Source organism: Furipterus horrens, unplaced genomic scaffold (assembly GCF_987537825.1).
Source record: "Furipterus horrens unplaced genomic scaffold, mFurHor1.1.pri manual_scaffold_12, whole genome shotgun sequence".
In the NCBI taxonomy this organism is placed as follows: domain Eukaryota; kingdom Metazoa; phylum Chordata; class Mammalia; order Chiroptera; family Furipteridae; genus Furipterus; species Furipterus horrens.
Window position 1 is genome coordinate 73,719,861 of NW_028327182.1, and position 14,177 is coordinate 73,734,037.

Genomic DNA, 14,177 nt, shown 5'->3' on the forward strand with positions numbered 1-14,177 from the left:
TACTCTAAGAATAACGAAATACCAGATCAAAAGATTTTATGCATCCCTATGTTCATAGCAGCACTATTTACAATAGCCAAGATTCAGAAACAGCCTAAGTTCCGATCAGTAGATGAACAGATTTTAAAAAACTATGGTGTATTTACACAATGGAATACTACACAGCAGAAAAAAAGAAGGAATTCCTGCCTTTAGTAAGAGCATGGGTCATACTGGAGACTATTATGCTAAATGAAATAAGCCAGTTGGTGAAAGACAAATATCATATGATCTCACTTATAAGAGGAATCTAATAAACAAAATTAAGTAATGAGCAAAATAGAGCCAGAGGCATAGAATCATGGAATAGACTGACAGCTATAAGAGGGAAGGGGAGAGGTAGGGACTGATTTGAAAGGAGGTAAAAGGATTGGTCAAAGAACACATAAGAAGAACCCTTGGACATAAACCAGTGTGGGGATTGACTATGTAAGTGGGGGGTACACTGGGTGGAGGGGTGGCAAAGGGAGAAAAAACTGGAAAACCTGTAATAGCATAAAAAGTAAAACATTAAATCCTACCCCCCCCAAAAAAAGTGTGAACCCTGAGAAAGAAGACACCTACTAAGGACTCCTGATGACTAACTGAGCTTGAATGAGAGAGAGACAGAGAGAGACCGAGACAGAGACCCTAGCAGCAATTTCTACACATGGGACTTCTCATGCAACTGAACTTCATGGAGAGGCCTGCACTGAACTGCCTGCTCGCTGTGTTTCTGGTATCTGAGCCAGCCCTTATAAAGGAGTTCCTGGGATCCTATTTCAACCAATAAAACTGAGGCTTTTCCCATCTAATGGAAGCTCCAACCAACCACAGCAGCTCTCTTCTGATATACCAGGGCAGTGCCTTTTGGACCAATCAAACTGCTGGGATTTGGAGTCCTTATTTGCATAAGGACAGACCAATCAGACACCAGGTGCAGGGACTTCTGTCCATATAAGCCAGCTACCCTCTGGCTCTGAGATCACACTTTCTCTTTCCACGAAAGACTTAAGACTGAGTCTCCCTGGATGAGCTGAAACACCAAAGGTGTCTTGCCAGAGCAGAGCGGAGCAAACCAGCACAGCACAAAGCAGACTGGCAAGGAGCAGAGCAGACCATCAAGGAGCAGAGCAGAGCTGTCCAGCTAGACAGAGGCCTGGCCATGGGGCTGCCTTACAGCTGTGCAATTTTCACTGCTGTATCACAATCAAGCTGTTTTGCACTGAATAAAGTTTCCTTCTTCACCACACCCCAAATTGGGGATTCCTGTTAGTTTTGAATTGGCCTCAAAAACCATCAGTTAACAAAAGGATTAATTATCTTTTTTAAAGCAAGGTCTTCGACTTACTTTTTGTTACTTTTAACTATGGTAAAATACACACAACATAAAATTTACCACCTTAATAATTTTTAAATATACAGTTCAGTGGTGTTAAGTACATTCACACTGTTGTGCAACCAATCTCCAGAACTTTTTCATCTTGCAAAACTGTGATTCTTTACCAACTGGCTTATTTCACTTAGCGTAATGTCAAGATTCATCTTACGTTGTAGCATGTGTCAGAATTTCATTCCTGTTTAAGGTGGAATACTATTGCATTGTACGCACGTACCACATTTTGTTACCTATTCACCCATCAATGGACACTTGGCTTGCTTCCAACCTTCTTCGACTTACTTTTTAAACGATTTATTTAACTGAGCAGGCACCTGTGCTGGAGTTATAACACCTGGTTCAATTCCCTCCCCTCCATGGTAGCACAGAAAATACAAATGTTAAAAAGAAAGGAGGTGGAGGAAAGATAGGTACATCGTGAAGCACTCAATAAGTTAAATACAGTACTGACATTGCTAGGTTTTGATGAGGGTCTTCAGATACCAGAAATTCATTCAAACATTTGTTTTTCAATATCAATATGAACAAACATATGCTCGATGCTGAAAATGCAAACAGTGCCTCCTTTGAGGGCAATGGTGGCCAAAGGACAGACATCTGACAGGTAAACAACTATAAATAATGGGGAAAATAAGGTGAGAGAGGGCCCAGCCCCACCCTCGGGCAGGGCTCTAGAAAGGCTTTCTAGAACTGAGTCCTAGAGACAGAGTCAAGAGGGCACAGAGGAAGGAGAAGATTCTGCAGAGAGGGGACAGCAGAACAAGATGTGGACATGAGAGGGTGAAGCACAGGTTCAGAGACAAGAAACTAACTTGATGAAAAGGGAATCCCAATAAGCAGAGCCCCAAATCAGAACAGAAAAGACAAAGGCAAGGCCTAATGAAGTGTCAATCAATAGGAAGAAATGAAAACCCACTGGACATCATGCATCACTGGATACCCATTCTGGTACCAGTGTGAATCTCCTGGGCCTTGGCTGGAGTACCCTCAAGTACTGAAAACAAATGATGGCTCGGGGGTATACATTAAAATTGTAGCAGCAAAAGATGAAAATCATTAAAAGCTTACAGACCTGATGTCACACCTCCTTCCATTATGTGGAAATATTTTTTAAGTCTAAACGTGTCCAAAAGAAGGCCACTTTATAAAATACAAAGTGATCTACTCAAATGTCCACTTTTTCAAATACGAGCAACTTGCCAAGTTACTGCATTGTAGTTTTATATGAACATTTACTTTCAACAGCTACCTCATTTCCAAAAAAAAAAAAAAAAAGATTAGGTCATCTACTGTTTTATGTTATCTAGTCGTCGCATCTCAGGGGCTCACAGAACTGGAAGACCTACGAGGTTATTGTCTATAAATAGAGTTTCTGTACCCAGAAACTACACAAGAACCTAACTAGACCATGAAAATGAAAAGAGAGATCTGCACCCTGCTCAGGTATAAGACCAGGAGACCATCGCGCAAACAGTAATAATAATGAGATGACATGTGCCAGTAGAGAAGAATATAGAAGGGAATCAAAGGAGGCACCTTCAGGTCTGGGACATCCCTTTATTCACTTTCCACTCACTCACTCACCCATTCATTCCTTTCTTCAGGGCCTCACAGGTGCCAGGAGTTGTTCTGTATTGGGGATGCCTGTATAGGAATGCACCTCGGGTGGCTGCTGAAGGATGAATAAAAGTTCCTTGGGCAGAGGTGGGAAGGAAGAAAGTGTTCCAGGGAGACAGAAGAGTGTGGAGACTGACACAGCTACCAGCAGTCACAGCGAGTGGGGCAGGGGCAGACAGGGGAGGAGTGGGAGATGGGAGTCCCGAGAGGGTGTGACCAGGAGCCCAGGCTGCGAGACAGCAGCACACCTGTCCCTTGACAGGAGAAAAGGCATGAAGGATGTGTGCAAATGGGAATACATTTCAGGATAGGGAGAGCCAGGAAATAAGTACCCCAACAGGACACAGGGTGGAGTTAAAACATGGTGAGCAGCAATTTACTGAGAAGAAACTGTGAGGGAACAGGCTCCGAGTAGGACGTGAGTAGGATGCCAGGATACCGATATGCAAACCTTTTATGGCCTAATGCTATTAAATATCTGAATCAAGCAATCAAATCTCTCCTTGCTTGCATTCCATGACCACCATGCACTGGTATAGATTTTCTGCCTACCAGAGGGAGAAACAACCCTTCCATTCCTCCACAATTTATCATTTGTTTGTTGCGGCTCTGGTGAAGGTCCATTGCTGAAGGTCCACACTCTGAGTCTATAAAGGACTCAGTCAAGAAGGAGTAATTCCTGGAAAACTGACTTTCCCATGTTAATACTGCCCAGGTAGAGACTCAGCTCCCTAGTAACATCCTGTGTCTCTGCCCAGGGATCTCTGCCACTGCACTGAATACCACTAAAACCCACCTCGGGATGTCCAGCTCTGCCCTTTTGTGCCACCCTCTCCCCCCAACATTCCCTGTCTTGCTACTCTAATAGCTTCATATTAGAGCATAAATATCCTATAACTTTGCATTGGCCCAAACAGACCTCAATAAGCTTTTGATTGCTTCTCTATTTTGTAAAGTTTATTTTGGCTCTTTCCTATAGTTATCTCAGGGTTTTAATAATTATGGTCTACATTGTGGTGTTTTAATGACTTGTTCTCTTCTACATCATCCAAGTCATTCACAAAAACATTAAACATCAGAAGAACTAAGATTAGAACAATTCCATTTGTCTCTCAAGTTGGCCCTGAATCACTCAGGCCTCTTAGCCATTTGAAAAGAATTTGTGAAAAATTATTCTTTGGTTATTTTTATTTGTATTATTAAACTTTTGGCCAAGGCTGTTTCTATTTTTCTATTATTAGTAACTCAGACACAATCCCTTTTAAATTCTTCATGCTCTGTTTTAGTACAAAGCAGTTCATTAACACAGAATCAAATGTTTTCACTTCCACTCTTTAATCTTAACCACTGTAACAAAAGCAAAAACAAAAAATACAAAATCATGAACAAAAGCTCTAGAGAAATTTGTTAAATGAAGAGGCAGGGTGAAGGGAATTTTCCTGATGATATGTACATGTGAGCACAGCTTACCTACTTTCATTAAGATGTCTATACTAATTTCTAAAGAAAACTAAAAAAGGTGTGCTCTGCTGAAGATAGGAACCATATACATAACCTCCTATTTCATACTGCTGCATTTCAACATTAATGATGTCCCTAAGGTTCTTGTTTTTTTTGAAGTTTAGTCTCTATCTTATTGCAGACAAATACAAAATCACTGGTTACAAGAGCAGAATTAAAACAATGTTCCAGAGATTTACATTTGTCCTCAGACTAAAAACAAGCATATAATCCATTAGGGTACTATACTCCAAGACTTCCAGAAAGTATACTCCTAACTAAGATGCTATACATTAGAAAGGAATATCATTCTTCAATTTCCTAAGCCATTTTATTTAAATAATTATTTTGTAGCATGGTCAAAATTATGGTGCCCATCTGATTATGGGCTAAATATTTGAGAAAGTTTAAGATTCTGTCACCACTTCCAAAAGGAGATCACATTTTCCTTTTCAAGTGAAGAGTTTTTAAAAAGAATCATGTAGTTCTTCTAACTACCTTATTGGTTTAAGTCATTTGCCACTTTGGGAAGAGAGAAATTCTGAAGAAGTTGGTAAAGTCAAATGTAGATTACAAGCTTTACAAAATGAATAAAAGGATTCAAAGCAGCCACGTAATTGTATTACTTTGAAAAAGTATTCCTATCTTAAAATAGTAATTTGTTATTAATCAAACTATCAAATGTGAAATGAAATTAACATATTTCAAACATAGCCAGGATACTGAGTTCAAGTCAGACATACAAACCTTCGTTTCTAAAGTAATTTATGATTATCAGATTCACTTACCTGGAAGTATAAGAAAAGAAGGTTATGGATGGAACGACACCATTCCTCCACTGGGTAAAAATACCTCGGCTTCTCTCCTTGAAATGGAAAGGATTCTAAAATACAAAACAAACAAACAAACAAATAAATAAATGGTAGCCCCTGTGAATGCCCATGTCTTAAATGTAGGTGGTATTACAAAATGGTAAAATGCTAGATCATTTAGAATATAAAGTACAATTCATCCAAAGTATTGCCCCAAAAAGCAGAATAGTACTTTTCCCTATTTTAACTGGTAAAATACAAAACATTTGTTTAAAAAAAAAAACTCACATAAAGGTTTAGTAAACGGTAAAAGCCACTAAAAAGTGTGTGTAAAAGCAAAGCGGATTCATATTTACTTGATTAAAATTTTAAAAAAAGCAAACCGCAAGAAAGAACCGTGCCTGCTGCCCACACGCTGCGCCCGCACTCACAGCCGCTGGGCTGCGAGGCTGGAGCAACACTGAGGCCCCTGGGCTGCCAGGTTGGGGCCCGGAGTTGAAGTGCTGCCCCCCTCTGAAAGCACCGTGCACAGCGCCACCACTTGTTTTTTAATGGTTCTATAGAGTGAAATGTTAAAATAACAATAATAATAACAAATCGTCCTGGAAACTTTCCCCGATGGAAGGAAAGGATTCACACGTTCCTAAGAGTCAGAAGATGGCAGGAAAACCCAGGTCCCCTGACCGCCCGCAGCGCAGCGCCGCCCCTCTGGTAGCGGTAGCGCAGCCGCTGCTGTGCCCGTGGCTGCAGCGAGGATCTCCAGCTCCCGGGAGGGTGGGCGTGCGCTTGTCTCCCCGGGACAGCGGCCCCCACGCCGCCTGCCCCCGGCTGCGGCTCGCCCTCGCTGTCTTCCCAGCCGAGAGAGGCAGGTTCAGCCACGCGCCCCCACACCATCCCTGCCTTGAAGGAATTCCACTGGAGGACATAGTTGTGTCAAGGAAGATAAAAGCAGACGGAAAAGAGATAAGCAGAACACTCTGGAAGCAAAAGCCAGGTAAATATCCTGGAAAGGGACTGAGCCCTCCTGTTAGATAAGTATTAACAATATCTTTAATTTATGCCGAGTCCTCTTTCCCAAGAGTTTTCATGATTTTATCTCATCTGTTTTTGTATTTATTGTTCCTGCTTTACCTACAAGAATAAAAAAGGTGCAGAATGGTGACACGAGGCCAAAGGAAGGTTTTAACCCATTCATGCCTACATCCACTAGCCCCTTTCTCTGCAGGGACAGCCTCCTGATGACTGAAGCTGATCAGCCACATATTCTGAGTCTTCCTTCACCTCAGTTTGAAGGTTTTTTTTCTGAGGCGCTGGCATGAACAAAGTCAGTAGAAGAATGAGGTGTATCACTACAGAAACTTGGAGTCCACTTGTATCCACACACTGTCACCAGCACACTGTGGGTTTCATGTGGCAGTGGGCTGGGCCAGGCGACCCTGCGGGCTCCAGGGCAGTGCCCTCTGCAGGTTGAAGCCCTGCCTCTTTTGGCTTTGCTCGCACAACGCGCACTTCCGTCTCTGCCTGCCTAATTAATCTGTGTCTAAATGGAATTGCACTTGGCAGAAAGGCAGCAATGCCAAAGTGGAATAATCACTTGGACCCAAATCTGAGTTGTTTTCCATCCTTGACAACAAAGAATGTTACTCCAGAGCCTGCAGGACAAGAGTTGAAATGAGTTTATAATTTGGCTTTTCATCTCATATTCTTACTCTCTTAAGTTTTCTTCTTTTAGCATTCAGGGGGCAGCTGTAGAGGCTAGATCGCCAACATGGTCTTTATTGATATCCTTAATAAATTTGTTTGCCATCTAAAAAAAAGGGGGGAAAAATCCCCATTATTCAAAACCACTTTTGTTTTAATAATGAAACTAAGTAGACTGTCAGCTCATACCTCCACATGATCATTAATAATTAATTTGTTCTTCTCACACCAGCAACTTGAAGAGAAATGTTCAGTGTTTTCGTCTACACACATTCATCCAGCCTCTAAGAGTCTGGTCCTAGGATTGCCAAACTTCAGGTTAAGAGTCACAGGATGGCTCAGCTCCTTCCTCTTTTCCTAATAAAGAACTTATTAAAACCCTAGTCTTTGGCTCTGGGAAGTACACTGCCTCCTTAGCAGTTACACACATCATGTTCCCCAAGAAGGCAGTCATCTCAAGCTAGTGATGGAAAAGGAAAGAGACAGGAAGACAGAACCACTGGCAAGACTCCCTTAGCGATCTCTGTGGAAGGGAATTAGCATCGTTAAGAATTACTGAAGATGAACCAAAGGTATGCTAAGGGGAAGTGGTATGTTCAACTGGACACATCCCCCATTAGAAGGAAGGAACCTCAACTGTACATCTGTAATGTTCTACACACTGAGCTAGCTATTTGACATTTAAATTCATTTGACCCCCACAATAATGCTATGGATACGTTCATTAATATTCCCATTTTACAAAGAAGGCAGATAAGGCTGAAAGGGGTTAGGAAACCTTCCCAACTAGTACACAGTAAAGCCGGGAATTTTCTGCCTTCAAACCAGAAGCTCTAAAAAAAAAAAAGCAAGCCTTTACTTTTCTCTTCTGCAACACTGCCTTATCTACAAGTACTAGTCCTCATGTGTGATTCTCTAGCAGAGGCAGGTGCTAGCTACATTAACGTGGTAACCTAGCAGATACACTGCCAGCTTCTAAACTGCCATGGAGGCCATGGAAACATAGATTCTTCCCATTCTCCTGAATCCCTCATCCTTCCTAAGAAAGGATGATAATAGCACACTCGTGGACCAGTCTTCCTGAGTAGCAAAGAAACAAACAATAAGAAGGTACTAAAAATGAAAGCTAAATCCAGAAAAGCAACTGCAGGTGCACAGAGTAGACAAAGTACCTTGCTTTGTCCGATTCAGAAAATAGTTCTTGATAACATTCCCTCAGTCTAAATACCTGTATCCAGGTGTGACGTCCCCTTTCCTGTCATCTGGTGCCCCGTGTGCTCTCAACAGTTTGGCACAGAGAGTGAGGATTATAGAGGAGCTTCTGTAGTGGCTTCGTGAGTTTTAGTTACAGTAACAAGTGGGCAAGAGAAAGCAAGGTGTGCCTTAAGAGTGGCTGGAGAATGTCCATGGAAACATCACACACAAGGGTTTTGGAAATGTTCCAACGGGGATTCTAAAGGTGAGGAAGTCTGCCCCACTTCGCCCCACAGTGATAGAGTTGGACATACATCAATTAGCAGGACTCCATAAATAAGTCTGCTTGTCATCATGCTAAAAGATTACCAAAAATCAACTATTGAAAAAAGCAGTTAAAAATGGGGACACTGAGGTGAAGAATATTTTAACAATCTAGGAACTGATTCTATTCAACATACAATTAATAAGGAAACATTCCAGCATTTTCATTTCCAAAGAACTTTTAAAACACTTTGGTCCAATGGTGCGACGATACCCATCCACATGCCTTATATAAATTCCAAGGTTTCCTCACCCTCACAAATGTAAATCTTTAAATCTTTATTTCATCTAAACCAAATGTCAGACACACTGATTCCTGAATAACAAATGAAAAGCACCAAGAGACTACATATGTGTCTGCCAACTAAAGCTGCCTGGTGAGATTTCCTTTGTGCATATGTGGATAATATATGTTTTAAAGTCATGATAATGTTCTTTAGTTGTACAATCAATGGAGTCCTCTATGTGTTATGGTAATGTTTTTTATTTGCATAAATCAATGGAGTCCTCTATGTTATGGTACTGGAAGACAGCACAGTCTGGAACTGTGCAGTCAACTTCTAAAATTATCTTTCTCAAGAATATGTTTCAGAAAAAAAGGTGCCCTCAGATGCTACACATTACAAATTGCATGTTACTATATTCTTGAATACATTCCTTCTACATTAAATAACTTTACTGAAAATAGTAAGTTTTAAGGCACAACTGACTTTAAAAGTCATGAGTTCTTCTCCAAAAATGTTGTTTTCTGTTATTCTGTGAAATGAAAAACAGGATCTCTGTGTTCTGGTCTCCTGTGTACAGAAACAGACTAAATAAGAAGATATCTCTTTCTTATTCCTAATCCTTCCAGTGCAGGTCACTATTCTCTTCTTCACTTCAATGTTTTCACTCTGATAGATGGGGATAATCTCAGATACTACTAGCAGAACTACCAAGACTATGAACAAAATTATCATACTAAATTATCTGAAGTTTCTTTTAAGATGTATGGGTTTATTATCCCCTTCAAGGGTATCAAATAATATTTCCTTCTACTCCAAAGATTTATCAAGTGCCTCTCAAGTAGGCAATGGGGTCCCTGTGGGTTTCTTTTTTGAACCATCTTCACCTTGTCAACATGCGAACCACTAACATGATGAAAAATGAAATGACTCACATGCTAAAAAGAGACACAAATAATATGCTGTTAGAGCATAAAGAAAGACAGTCTAATTTGGTTTGGAGAGGATCAGAGTAATAGCTAGCCTCTTGGAAAGAAACTAAATTGCTCTGTTTGCCATTGGTTGTGAGACCAATAACCCAATCTTTCTCCTAGATCAGTTAAGATACAGATACATGGTTGATTAAGATATAGACAGACTGGTGATGGACCTTCACAAAAGAGAGCTGCTTTCCAGTACACCGTCTGCAGTGTCACAGTTATAGTCACATGCAATTGTTCATTTTATGAGACACCTCTGCCAATAAATTCTTCTGGGCCAGCCCTGCCCCTATTAGATATTGCAGATGCTCAACACATGTTAGGTACCATCACAGATGCAAATGAGGCATAAACAGTATTTCAGAGAGATTCGCTACGCTTAATTTTGTGCAGAACAAGAGACTGGGTTTTTATCGTTGTGGGCTGTGTCACCTCAAAATTCGTACGCTGAAATTGTAGACCCAATGTGATGATATTTGGGGGTAAGTTCTTTGGGATTTAATTAGGTCATGAGGGTAGAGCCCCCACGAGGGAGCTTAGTGCTGGAAGAAGAAGGCAGAGGGCTAACTAGTTCTTTTTTCACCACATAAGGATACAAGAGAGATGTGAGCTGATCACAACCCAGACGAGGGCTCTCACCAGAACCAGACAATGCTAACACCATGAACTTGGACTTATATTTGTGCTGTTGATAAGCCACCCAGTTTATGATGTTTTGTTATAGCAGCCTGAGCTAAGACATCATCTTATATGCTTTACTACAAGACTTCAGACAAGTCTATAACTTCCAAGTCTCCATTCCCAGATCTGAAAAATAAAGGGATTGGACTAAATCAGTGATTTCAGAGAAAGAGGATAATCTGTATTTGTTGCCTCCCCACCCCCACTGAGAATCTCTGTATATAAAAGAATATGTTACAGATGGGAACAAGCTACATGGAGAAATGATGAAGATGCAAGATGTCCTTTAGACTTAGACATTAGTACTTGAGAAGGGGAGCTTAAAACAGTACAAGCTCTTATAAGAATTAAAGTTATGGCTTTCCTGAATAGAAAGATTTTACCAGACCACTTCATAACAGGCCTTTCGACAATCAAAACCATAAGTTTAACCATTAAGCAATTGTTACATCTTGCCATGGCCTATCTAACACATAGCTGGCTGGTAGACTCAAGCAAGCACAACTCCCCATGCAGCAAAGTAAGCTCACCCCCAAAGACAACACAATGCTCAAGAAAAATAGCTCAAGGATACAAAGTCCCAGGCAACAGGGACCTTGACATGGGGCAGCTCAACGAGAACAAATCATATGTTCCAACACCCTACACAAGAGACCAGCCCCAACAGAACAGAAGAAACAATGCAGAAAGGGCACAAGTGTGTGGCTCATAAATACCAGGTCTAGTCCCAGGTCTGCCAGTGAGTTATTGTTTGACCTTCGGCAAGTCACCTGCAACATAAAAGTGTAGACCAAATAATCTCCAAGTTACCTTCCAGTACAGAAACTACCCTTACTTTTTATTGTTCTCCATAAAAATCTGCTACTAGAATCCCTGTAGCATCTCTAAGGTCAATATATACATCTCCATTGCGGGCTCAGTTTTTCAATTCTTGTATTCCCAGGCCTCTCAGGCAGAGTGCACTCAGGACAACTGCCTGGAACACAAGTTTGAGATGCAAAATGGGTAATGTTTGTTTTCTCTGGCTTCTTTATGACTCCCTCTGGCTAAAGGCTACCTTCCTACACTGCCAAGCCTCTGTGCTTCTGGCACTGAGGCTTGATCTATAGTATTCCTAGGGCTGGTGACACAGTGATAGATGAAGAAATTAAATCTTTCACCAAACTTGAACGGCATTTGGAATGGGAATTTTTATCTTCTTCCTACCCAGATACAGGATTGTCAATAGTTGAGAGATACTATGATGTTGGCAAAAGTCATTACAAAAATGAACTTTGCTCCCAATGATCTCTCAAATATCTTGCAAATATATGATTTTGCTGCATCAATATTTTTAGTTTATTTCATGTTCTGCTCCAGCTGCAAGGGAATTGAGAATATACTGTCCACATTTTCCAAAAAAAAAAAAAACTAACATTAACAGAATAAATATTTCACCATGAAAATGAAAACTATGTGTAAATATTTATAGAATTGAATTTATTAAGTAAACTCATTGGGTTAAGCCAATGGAAGGATGCTTTCTTTATACTGAGAACCCACAAGAAAGGAGGAATTTTAACTTCATTAAAATAAATAAATAATAATATTGCTTATAGACACCATTTTAAAAATATGCATATAGAATGTAAATTGGTGTTATTCTCAGTAAACCTAAAATTGCTGTACTTACTATGTATACTAAATAACAATGAAATGGGGCAGGAGGGGAGAACAGAAAACACAGATATTTAATCAGTAAATATTTTTAAATATTTAAAATTTGTTTTCACTCCAAATCACAGCCAGTTAAGCAAGACAGAGGTAAAGAGTGTACAAAGAAAATATTATTGGCGTACTTAGCAATAAAAAGAAATGAACTATTTATATACATATCGACATGGATGATAATTAAGCTGAGTGAAAGAAGTCAGGCAAATAGAAAACATACTGTATGATTCCATTTACATAAAATTCCAGCAGATCAGTTTTGCCTAGCAATGAGGGTGGAGGGTTGGGAAGGGCCAGGAGGGGCCATAAGGGGGAGGATGGCAAGATTACCAAAGGGCACGTAAAATCTTTCCTGGTGATATATATATATTCATTATCTTGATTTTGGTGATGGTTTCATGTGTATATCAAAACTAATCAAATTGTAAAAAAAAAAAAAAAAAAAAAACTAATCTAATTATATACTGAGTTTCCTAGGTATTGATTATACCTCAATAAAGCTATTTAAAAAATGAGTAGAAAGACAAAAATTGAGGAAAATTTTTTAAAATAAATAACTTAAAATTTGGGGGCAATTAAGATAGCTGCTGGATGTAAAACTACAGGGGGGGAAAGCTACAATAGACCCATAAAAGACACCAGAGAAAGATTTCTGATTGTTGGAAATTCAGGAGGTTTTGCAATCACAGAGAAGTCTGAGCACCCATCTCTCTCTTAAAAATTATTTTTATTCCTCAAGATTTTTGACAGAAATAGTTCTAACTACCCTCAGAGTAGTAATAACAAAGCTAGCATTTATTGAGGACTTACTGTAACCCAGGCCCAAATCTAATTGATTATTCAATTTAATCCTCACCTAAAGAACCTAAGAGATGATCTGATACTCCATTTTAAAGATGATGATATTGAAATTCAAAGAGGTTAAATAACTTGCTTAATGTCATCCACCATCCCGGTGGTGGGCCTGGAATATGAACCTAGATGGAGCTCTTGAAATTAAACTTCTCTTCCTCTGCTAGACAAACGGGATCCTGAAGCGATGGTATAGATCATGATTTGCTGACTCACATCTCTGACAGCTTGAAGATACTCTGTGCATCAAACAGCTACATTTCTAAGTCTAAAGGCTAATCTTTTGCATGGTAGCAGCAGAAAAGGCCATTAATGAAGTGACAATGGAAGGCAGGGGGGATTGCAGCAAGATGGACCAGGAACAATAACGGCTGGAAGTCAACAGACTTGGTTGTGCCTATTTCTGTAAACTTGGCAAAGCCATTTCTCCCTGAGTCTGTTTTCTCTTTGGTAAAATTAAGGGGTTGGACTAGTCAAATTCTAAATCTGCTTCCAACTCTGTGATTCTGCAACTCCACTTTTGGGGAATACTTCCTATATTTTGTAATGTGGATCAAAAATTTTCCATGACACCAAACATATTTCAGATACAAAACTTTCTCCATCCCCAGAAACATCTGGATGCTGCCCACACCTAGCAAATTCCTTCATTACTTCCCTAAAGCGTTCTATTCCCAAGGGCCAGTCCCAAAGGAAGGCCAAAGCAAAGGAGGAAGGTGTCTCAGCCAGGGCCTGCCATGTTTCGCCGTGCACTCTGACAATCTTTTTCACTCGAAAACACTAGAGTTTATTTGGATTTTCAGGTGGTGAAAAGGAGGCACCCCACCACCCAACATCTCATGTCATTTTCCCTGTGAATCCTCCGACATCTGAGATGATCCAAGGTACTAAGTATATTGTGGCTACAGGTGTCAGACTCCATTTATTCCATTCCTGTTGGTTCTCTAAAGTGGCTATTCTCTCTTTGCACTCAAAACACATCGTTTTCTCTTTTTAAATGATGGATCTTGTGATGCTTTGGGGAGACATCAAAAATAAGAGCAACTAAATAAGGCAATGGTAAACCATTTCAGCATCCATAAAACCTTCTCCTCTATCACAAAAGAAAAGGAAAAAAAGCAGCTGGGAAAAAAGATGTAGCCAAAAGGGGACTTGATATCTTAAA

General features: G+C 40.1%; 1 protein-coding gene across 3 annotated transcripts in view; it reads right to left on the minus strand.

The window, feature by feature from the left end:
- Positions 1-14,177, minus strand: part of CSGALNACT1 (chondroitin sulfate N-acetylgalactosaminyltransferase 1) — a 299,964-nt gene that overhangs the window by 152,835 nt on the left and 132,952 nt on the right. For 2 of the 3 annotated variants that reach the window (XM_090258275.1, XM_090258277.1), the window contains exon 2: positions 5,323-5,417. The gene's annotated coding sequence lies outside the window, so the exon portion shown is untranslated. Of the gene's footprint in view, positions 1-5,322; positions 5,418-5,634; positions 5,727-14,177 lie in introns of those variants that run through there. The other variant, XM_090258276.1, reaches the window with a different exon arrangement.